At 32.7% G+C, this 10,709-nt stretch overlaps 1 pseudogene; it reads right to left on the bottom strand.

Annotated features, from left to right (window-relative positions):
- Positions 1-938: 938 nt before the first annotated feature.
- The window catches only part of LOC127739105 (proprotein convertase subtilisin/kexin type 4-like), a 34,112-nt pseudogene continuing 24,341 nt past the window's right edge, over positions 939-10,709 (bottom strand).

Genomic DNA, 10,709 nt, shown 5'->3' with positions numbered 1-10,709 from the left:
GCACGAACTAAGAGAGCTGGAAAGCCAAAACAAATAAAAAGTTATAGAGTGTAAGAAACCAAAAATTTCTAAACGTTGTACCAAATACGCTTAAGGCAATCTATACCTTGGGAATGACAAACCTAAAGTTTCGAATAGTTCAACGTTCTGTATACAGTAAATCCCCCGGGATGATAGTTATAAGAAACAATGACACAACTTCATGTTTGTAAACGTATTAAATAAACATTATCTTCTAACAATCTGGAAGGTTAATAAGAACTGGTACAACTTTGCTTTCATTGAAAGCTGTATACTATTACATGTAGATACAACCCCTTTAAAATAAAATTTTTTAAATGTTTCTACGATTTTTTTTGCTGAAAATTGATAAGATATGTGCCTCAATGAAGGCGTATCCCTTTCTAGCAATTTTTTTTAGAACCCAAAAATATATGTTTGATAAGTACTTTTATGAAGTAAAAGGGTAGTTTTGACGTAGGTGACTGACCTTTGATTTATAAACTTTTTTTTTAAGTCGTTTGTCAAATGGTACAACAGTGAAGACATTAGCCTCTACGAATTATAATTTATAAGTTGTAGTAACGGAGGACATTGACGAAACTTTCAATGGAATAACATAAACGCAGTTGCAGCTAGATGTCTTATACCACACCCCCCCCCCCCCCCGCATGTACTATTTCTGTATCACAGTTGTTTATTCTATAACAAGATCTACAGTTAACATGTCATCTTGACCTGTATCCAATGACCTATATCAAGTTATTACACGCCGAGCATTCAAATAATGAAAACCTAACTGCGCACGATTTCTAATTTCCATGTTTTGGCAACTCATGAAACTTTAGTATACAATTATCAAGTTGTCTAATCATTGACAGTTGTTGGAATAAGATTGAAAAGTTGAAACCAATACATGTTTAGTCTTGTGAACAATTACGTTTAAATTTTTTATTATGTTGTTTAGTATCAAGGTATTATCAAACATAGTTGTTTCCTCTTGTTATGCAACTGCACCACTGGCAGCGCCCACTGTTGCCCCAGCTGAAGAGGACTTTGCCACTGCAGCTGCAATGACAACAGTCACAAATACAGCAACAGTACCACTAAAGCAGTAGCTACTGTTGTATAAAAGTAAGGAGATCTTGTATGATTGCCAATGAGACAACAATCCACCAGAGTTCAAATGACGAAGACAAACTTATACCACCATTATCAGCTGAAAAATATAGAAAACATTTATTGCAATAATAGTATTTTCAAATATATTATGACATCATAACTAGCTGTCACCCTTAACACTAATTATTATTCATAAAACTATTGAGGATATTTATAAAAAATGTAAAAGAATACATTATCTGATGAAGAATTGACGATATGAAAAAAAAAGATTCCGTACCTGATTTCCTACAAAGCCTAGGGCTAGTTATTATACCGACAGACATGCCCTCACTATTCCCGAAATTATACCTTGGAAAGTCTTAGTCCGTAAAAAGAATTGAGAACTTTACTAATAACGAAACGAATAAACACAATGCCTTTCTCTTCTATGGTTCTTTTCATATATCATCTTTAGAACTGTATACATACAATGAATTTTGAATATGTCATGATATTTTCCATAATGAGGGTTGGGTTTGTACTCGCTTATCTTTGTCTGACAGTTTGTCTCTGTATAACCGTCAGGAAAGGACTTCTTGAAGTGATTTTCATGTGTTTGTTCTGGTCTTAAAATGTTTCTCTTATAGACACCAGAACAGCCTAATGTCAACAGGATGGTAGGGATAAACCTTATGTCTTAGTCTGATGGTTGGTTTATCCATGTTTACCCATCAAGATATCTGTACTTGTTTCACTTGGTCTGACAGCTTATCATAATAAAATGAAACAACTAACGAGAAATACATGTTATATGGGTCTTAGTTTGATAGCATGTCCTTGTTTATCCAACAGGACAATTAATTAGTTACACGCTATGTCTTGAAAGTTAAACATTCGTTCGTTATAAAACATTGTCTAATATTCCCGGCTCAATTGGCATCAAACTTTACAAAAAATGACAGATAGTGTGTCCCTGAGTATTCATCATCACATTTAAAACTATATGGGTATACGTTATGTGTACTAGCCCCATTGTTCTGACATGGCGATCATGAGCCAGAGTATATATTTAAAACGTGAAATAATAACCACATAAACTTATCAACATGCCATTACTGCGCGGTAAATCTATCAAAAAAGTAAAATAACAAAAATACCGAACTCCAAGGAAAATTCAAAACGCAAAATCCCTTAACAAATGGCAAAATCAAAAGCTCAAACACATCACACGAATGGAAAACAAATATCATATTCCTGACATGGAACAGGCATTTCCTTACGTAGACATATCCAACCAAGTAAGACATCACGTGAATTTATGACGTAGCAATCCGCCATCTTTAGTAAATTTGTCTCATACAAATTGCATAGGCCTTTCAATAAATTTTATTTTTCCCGTAACCCGAGCCGTTTTTTTTAACTTTTGCAGCGTTTTTCTTTGTCGTCGAACATAAATCTTTCTCACTATTTTGACCCTGACAGTTTAAATTTAGATGAAATTATGTCCCTGATCAATTGTTAATATTGATCTTTTTCTCCTCCTCTGCCCTTTGACTGCATCGTAAAACTAACAAACCCTCGTCTTCTTATACATCAATTTCAATAATTCCTTAAACAAATGTATAAATTTGCACCTATATTGTAATATCTGAAACATACGTCTAGCGCTGCATCCTTTTTTTAACAGTTTAATTCGTTGGCAAATTACGTCTCTAATCGAGTTAAAACCACTTTAGATAAATTTGTCTTTCTTATTATTTTGTTTGGCTTTTTTCTAAAGGATGCATATTTTGTCCATGATTATTTAAAAGTAGTTATTTTCGATGCAAAATCATATTTTTTGTTACAGTCATACACATTATAACATCTGCATTAAAATATAGAAAGGCACAGACGTATATCTAAATGTGTATGTATGTCTCTGAGAAAGGTATAACAACAGGTAAGCCTCACAAGTTACAGACAGGTAAGTAAAGTTTACATTACACAATTATTCAGGTATTACACAGGAAACGTATGCCAAACCAAATTACCAATACTTGTTATAATCATTCCGTGAGCAAAGTTATGTCCAGAGTTTTAAAGTGGTATACAACATATTTTGCCCCCGGGAAATTCTTCAAAATATGAAATTCTATCACAACACTGGATAAAATTTTAGAACAATAATACGGAAAAAAAATAAATATTTATATTTTCAGCTTCGTTATGTTTAAACATAGTTATTTTTTTATAAATTATATATCAATTGTAAAATACATCATTTTTTTTAATTTTCTGTTTGTAAAAGTTGTCATTTGATAAAAAAGATTAAGCCTAAACTCTGCAAATGATTTTGGATTTTTCTTTTTCTTTTTGTAATTTTATTTGACAAAGTTTTTACCGAAATTTGACCTAGTGTAGAGATAAAGTGCACATGATTAAATTTAAGAACTTATCGACCATTTACCAGTCAATCTCTACCGACAGAGTTATCGACCCTTATTGTGACTTGTATAGCTGCGTATGAAATGGTCGATTAAACATGGTTTTATAGCTAGCTAAACCTCTCACTTGTATGACAATCGTGTATAATTCCATTATATTGACAACAATGTGTGAGCAAAACAAACAGACATAATAGGTAAAAGTGTCAAAAATTGGGGTACAGCAGTCAACATTGTGTTATTATCTTAATCACTATAAAAACAAACAACTATGTCAACAGAGAGAAAAGAAAATGGTATGTAGACACTATATAGACAAAGCACAAAAGCAAAAATGAAAGACAAGAATACAAAAAATTACCATAGCACAATAACACAATGGCGGGATGTATAAATACCGAGCCACGCCAAGAGGTTATTACAAAATTGGACTAAAAGATTAAAAATATACAAAGACAAATAAAAAGAACACTATAACACGTAATTAAGATGATAAACAACGTCAGTTCCTAGAATCTATACTTCAAGACCATCATGTATTATTATTGAAGTTGATACTGAATATTTATCAACAAGGGGTTGGTATTTTCCGATGAACTTTTGTTTTAGAAAAAGGACGAGACGTTCTTTGACATAACCCTGGTTCATCAACTTTCTGCTCCGACACTGGTGACGTTTTATAAAGTCTGAGTGGCAGCTGCAAGCTCTTGAATACCGAATTAGTTGGGAAATGTATATCCCATTTGCTGGTGAAGTTGGTATACTGCTGCTAAGGTCGGGGAAATTTATAATTCAAAATTAAAATCGTCTCATTGGTCATTGATTCTGGTACTGAGATGACCGCTTATGTCAAATTCGACGTATAAGTCTAACAATGAGGCCGTGTCTGTTGTTTCTTTGATTTCTAGTTCTGGGGGATATATTAATGAAACCCCATCAGAAAATTTTGGATTGTTAATGGAAAGATCAGCTTTAATATATCTGAATGTGAAATTAAATGACCTGGCTTCTTTGATCTTCTTGTTTTTGACAAGTGTCTGGAGGAACTCCGACTCATACGAAAATAAGAAGGGGTAATGCAGAATACATTTCCTGATATGTTTCAATAAGATTAACGGTACCAATTTTTCTGCAACAGATGCGTATTTCGACAATAAATGTCTCTTCAGTGATGCTAAATATAACAATATCTTTATACATTTACAGGTACAGGCCGATTAATATGTAATGAAATGTATTGCTTAACGAATGGAGGTACAAGAGGTTGGCAGTTTACAACCCTCTAGATGGGTTATCTATTTCTACTGCTCTTGTATCTTGTCAGTGTATGTCTATCATAAAAAATGATTGGCCATATGATAAGGTGGTTTGTACTTGTCTTTGCTTGGCAATACGTCCGAGTACAACAATAAGAAAATTAACAACTAATATATGCTATTTGTACACATCACATCGTTCTCACAACATGCACAAGGAGATGCTGTGTAAGGATATATATCTAAAACAATAAATTAAGAGCATTTTAATCAATGCCCGACAGATCTGACAATCCCTGGCACGGCCTTTCTCCTCAGCATACATTCAAACATAAAGAGAAGCTGAGTAATATGTAACGAATTACAGTTCATCAAAATATTCTTGTGATATTTATTTGTATTTCTTTAATGATTTTTTTATTTTTACCAATCAGGACAGTAAATTGACAATATCAATGTTGGGTCTGTTCTTGTCTTTGCTTCTTATTTATTCATTATATTACAATCACGAAAATGAAAACCGATAATATGATGTGTACTTACTTGACGTGGCCTGACAGTTTGTCCCTGAATAACCATCAGTACACTGACAACTATACGAATAGACGTTATTTGTACACGTCCCATTGTTCTGACAGGGAGATGATATACATTGGTCTATATCTAAAACATAAAATATTAACTGGACGGACTGAACAAACTGAACAAACACTTATAATATATAGAACGGGCCGACATACAATGTGTTTTAGGTCTCTATATTACGTATATGTCTTATTCACAACTCTGGTCATTACAAAATAACTGACCTAAAGTTGTAAACATATTTTAATGTAGGATAAAGAAAACAAATAAGTTAAATATACATGTATTCTTTTTAAATTATTGCTATTACAATTATTTAATGGTCTAACTTGTTTTTTTTATAACATTTTAATACAATTTTGTGTGTGTACAGTGTCCTATGTTTGATTTTATATAGTTACCATGTAACAGTCTGCTTGCGTTTTACTACATTCTTCATGTGCCAGTCCGATGTCAAAAGTTGTCTCTTATAGTGTCTTAATCTTTTTTTTTTTTATCAATTCGAGAATTTTGTGATGATTGTTGATATTGTTCTGTTTATTTAAAAAAAAAATTGGACAACATAATGCTTAATATACTGAAATTCATAAATATACCAATCAAAATTTTAAATGCGAATTTTTTAATTTTGTGATAGTAAAACCATTTTAGGGCGCATGTTATTTGTTTGAGACTAGCTGTTTACCATGTAGGTATCTTTTTGACATGTTTGTCTTTGGATTGAGACATATTTTGAAGATCATCTACATTATTCATATGAATCTGACAAATGAAGGCTTATACTCAATTGTTTCTTATAAATACACGACTTCGTGATTGTGATTGTGAGTGTGTTATTTTATATCCTATAGTAGTTTTTAACTTACTAGGAAGAGGATCTGTGGACGTTCCGTAAAATGTGATCGACCAAGAACTGACAGTCACTAAAATATATTAATTTTAAAAATACAAGAAGCAAATCGATAAGGTTGCATTTAACTCTTTAATCGCGCTAAGGACATCCATGTCCATTGTCGTAAACCGCACTAAGAACATATGTGTCCTTAGTTATAAAATGACAAAGAAAGTTTTCAAAACAAACTAAAGAACAATTTCAAACTAGTATTACTTGAATACAACTTATAATATTTAATGTTATAATTCAAACAAATAACGGTAAAACATCATTTCGAGAAATCTAACGGTAGACATTGAAGTTTGATGACGTTTTTTGAAATTGGTCGATAAACGTCTTCATGGTTAAATATGTGTGCCACGCGAAACTCATGTGAAAAGCAAGGCAACACAATAAGAAATTAACTAAAATGTTCAACAAATAGACGATTTAGGGATATTATGTTTTAATTGCCGTTGTCTGCATAATGGTTAAAGTCCCTCTTGTGCCGAACCGGTTTGTTTTATTTTGCAACTGTTTTCTTTATAGTTTGAACAAAGCTGCATTACTAAACACATAAACAATTAGCAAACTTCAAAGTAGTAGACATTCTTGTATGAAGCGGACATCAGATTGATTCCAAAATGCAACCTTAAACCCATTAGAGAAAATATGTGTCACATTAAACACTTTAAGGTTAAAATGCTAATGTATTTCATTCATTATCAACATATTGATTTCAATTAAGGGTTGCGGAAATTTTGCATATTAATAGAGGGTGTAAAAGAGAGGCGAAAGATACCAAAGGGATAATCAACTCATAAGTCCATAAGTTTCACATCCAATCTTTTATGGTAATATTCTTTACAAAGCACAAAAATGTCAGTATTCACCTCAAAAGCTAACAAAACCTTAAAACAGACTTATTAAGAAGGGATATAGTTACGATACTGTTGTCAGGTCATTAAAGATTGCATATTTTGGCTTTAATATTGATTCACTTATAGGGTCTTTGCATCGGAATTAAACATATTTATTCTAAAACCAGTTGTTGGCATGACACGGGTTATGTTCTTCTCATATATTTTATGATACTAAACCCCTAACAGGAGGGATTGTGCCTGATATTCATATGATGGAGACATAATCTTTCAATCAGTTTAAATGAGGTCTGGAGCTGGCATGTCAGTAACTGCTAGTAGTCTGTTGTTATTTATGTATTATTGTCATTTTGTTTATTTTCTTTTGTTTCCTATTCTGACATCGGACTTGGACTTCTCTTAAACTGAGTTTTACTGTGCGTACTGTTGTACGTTTGTTTTTCTCTACATTGGCTAGAGGTATAGGGGACGGTTGAGATCTCAAAAAACATGTTTAACCCCGCCGCATTTTTGCGCCTGTCCCAAGTCAGGAGCCTCTGGCCTTTGTTAGTCTTGTATCATTTTTAATTTTAGTTTCTTGTGTATAATTTGGAGTTTAGTATGACGTCCATTATCACTGAACTAGTATACATATTTGTTTAGGGGCCAGCTGAAGGACGCCTCCGGGTGCGGGAGTTTCTCGCTGCATTGAAGACCCATTGGTGGCCTTCGGCTGTTGTCTGCTCTATGGTCGGGTTGTTGTCTCTTTGACACATTCCCCATTTCCATTCTCAATTTTATCATAGACAAACTGACAACGCCACGGGAAAAAACATAAACGACCAAAAGACAAACAGCAACCTACAAAACACAACCAAGAAAACTATAGACTGAGCAAATCGATAACAAAATGTACTGCGAGATTTATCACTCTCATTTACAACAGGTTAGATGCATGTTGCTAAATTGGACGCCTCGTAAAAGGAAAATACGATGATTTTTATAGTTTAAGAATCCTTGCAACAACCGATTGATATAACCTTAGGTTATGTGTAACCAGGCACAAATCCTATCTGTTTTCAACAAACTAACGTTTCAAGTGGCAACCAAAATAACCACCATTTGTTTTTGTCTAAATAGTATCAAGTATTTACCACTGGACGTTTAACAAACCTCGATAAATTAACCAATTCCCCTCACTAATTTTTGTCGTTAGCAAATCGTGAGATTTGTTTTTCTCTATATTATATATGTATACATTGTACAGACATCTTACATTCTATAAAAGCAAGTCAGATTTGCAGGAGCTTCATTGATTTGTTTGTTTATTCTTTTTTTCAAACACACTTCAATCATATTTCTTTAAATAAAAATTGCATATTGATAGTAAATGATTCAATGTAAGATCCACAAATTTTACCTAATGCAAGTTTGAATATGACATTCTTTGACAAAAAACAAAAAATACCGAAACCACAATACAGAAAACTATAGAGTGAACTAACATTAACCTCAACAAAAACAAGGGAAGATCTCAGGTGGACCGGAAAGGTTAGCAATTCTCCACATGTTATTCCTTTGTTGTGCTTATGTTCTTTATATAATAGCCGTTCACAAAGGCACTTACTCTAGCGAAAACAATTGTTCTCATGAATTGTCAATTATAATCTAAAAGTTGCTTGCTGTTAAAATAAATTTTATTTTTCAACTCTATAAACGCTACTGAACTTTTCAAGACAATATACAGGAGAAGGTACTAGCGGGTTATTTTTTTATTAACACCTTCTGAGTATGTACTATACCAAATTTAACCATATAATACATGTTCTTACTAAAACTTTAATACGATTATCAAAGCTATAAATTTGATTATCCCCGACAACATCAATGCACGTTTCTGCAGTAAAGTTTATCGAGGGGTTGTATGTATTCCGATGGCCACCAACTGTGTCCTTTTAATTGAAAACTTATTTATGCATTAATTTTAGCATGTTTGGTTTCATGACCCGATTACTTATATTCTTGTTAAATTTAGACTTTGGCAGTGAATATGAAACGCTAATTTTAGTTTTAACTTTTGGCTGCAATAGGTTTAATATTTGTGTAATACATACGTTTTAAGTCTAGTCATTCTCAGGTACGCATTTGAAAATGCAACATTGATTTTCTTTCTTTAAATTTCAGTTTTTATCATATAGTTTGTTGTGGAATTTCAATTAAAATTTTCACACACAAAGTTTTCTAGTTTTCTCTTATTCTTGCTGGACAATACAATATTTCTTAATTAACTGTGCTCCATTTACTGCAGGAAATAACAAAATTTGAAGATCGACCACGTGAAGAACAAATAAAAAATAACAAATAATGCACAGCGATAAAAAGCCTTAGTTCAGTGCTAAACCACAGATAATCAGAAAAATGAAGTAAACTCACCGACCGAGAGGCCCCCGTATGATTTAAACTTCAAGGTCCATTGTCCAATGGGACTCTCTCTCCAAAAATGAACTGACATAAATGTCCATGATAATGAACCAGCAGTTTTATAATTATTAGAATCCTCAGTTCTATAATGCATTAAAATGATCTCTGTTCCTGAAGGTGACACTAGGTGAAATTCAGTAGCACCTCGGTTACGAGTGTATGAGAAAGATATGTCAATTGTCACATGTTCCAAATAAGAGCAATCGGGAGCTGAGATTGATCTCGTGTCTGTTGTGTAGGATGAACCAGACGTTGATCTGCAAAAACATATTATGTAGACATTTTATGTTACTTTATTCATGTTAATGTTAAGCGAATAAATTACAGTTCATTAAATTAACTGATAATAAACAGCTGCGCCATGAGCGCATGATACGCCCGTCGTCTTGTGTGTGAATTTTTATGCAATAAGCATAAATAGTTTCTGACATACGGCGTGACATGCGAAAACCCCCCTTTTTTTTTTACAAAAAATTCAATATCTCTAAAATAATATTTTGAATCAAAACCAAAAAGTATACAGATCTTTAGATTAATATAACTAAGAAGTGTGTAAAATTTTAAGCAATAATCATAAATCGTTTTTGAGATACGGCGCGACATGTGAAAAACCCCTCCCCCTTTTTTTTACAAAATACTCAATAACTCAAAAATAAAATTTTGAATCATCACCAAAAAGTATACAGATCTTAAGGTTAATATAACTAAGAAGTGTGTAAAGTTTTAAGCAATAATCATAAACTGTTTTTGAGATACGGCGCGACATGTGAAAAACCCCTCCCCCTTTTTTAACAAAATACTCAATATCTCTAAAATAAAATTTTGAATCATCACCAAAAAGAATACAGATCTTAAGATTAATATAACTAAAAAGTGTGTAAAGTTTTAAGCAATAATCATAAATTGTTTTTGAGATACGGCGCGACATGTGAAAAAAAAAACACACACCTGTTTTAGTTACTTAATCCCGTAACTGAAAAAGTTTTAATCTTATTTTCACCCAAAAGTATACAGATCGTTTGACCATCATAAGAAACAACTATGTTAAGTTTCATGAAATATGGATAAGTCATTCTCAAGTTACGGTGCGACATGTTTACGCCGGACAGACAGACGGACGGAC

The sequence above is a fragment of the Mytilus californianus genome, unplaced genomic scaffold (genome assembly GCF_021869535.1).
Source record: "Mytilus californianus isolate M0D057914Y unplaced genomic scaffold, xbMytCali1.0.p SCAF_4, whole genome shotgun sequence".
In the NCBI taxonomy this organism is placed as follows: domain Eukaryota; kingdom Metazoa; phylum Mollusca; class Bivalvia; order Mytilida; family Mytilidae; genus Mytilus; species Mytilus californianus.
This window is presented reverse-complemented; position numbering and strand designations above follow the sequence as displayed.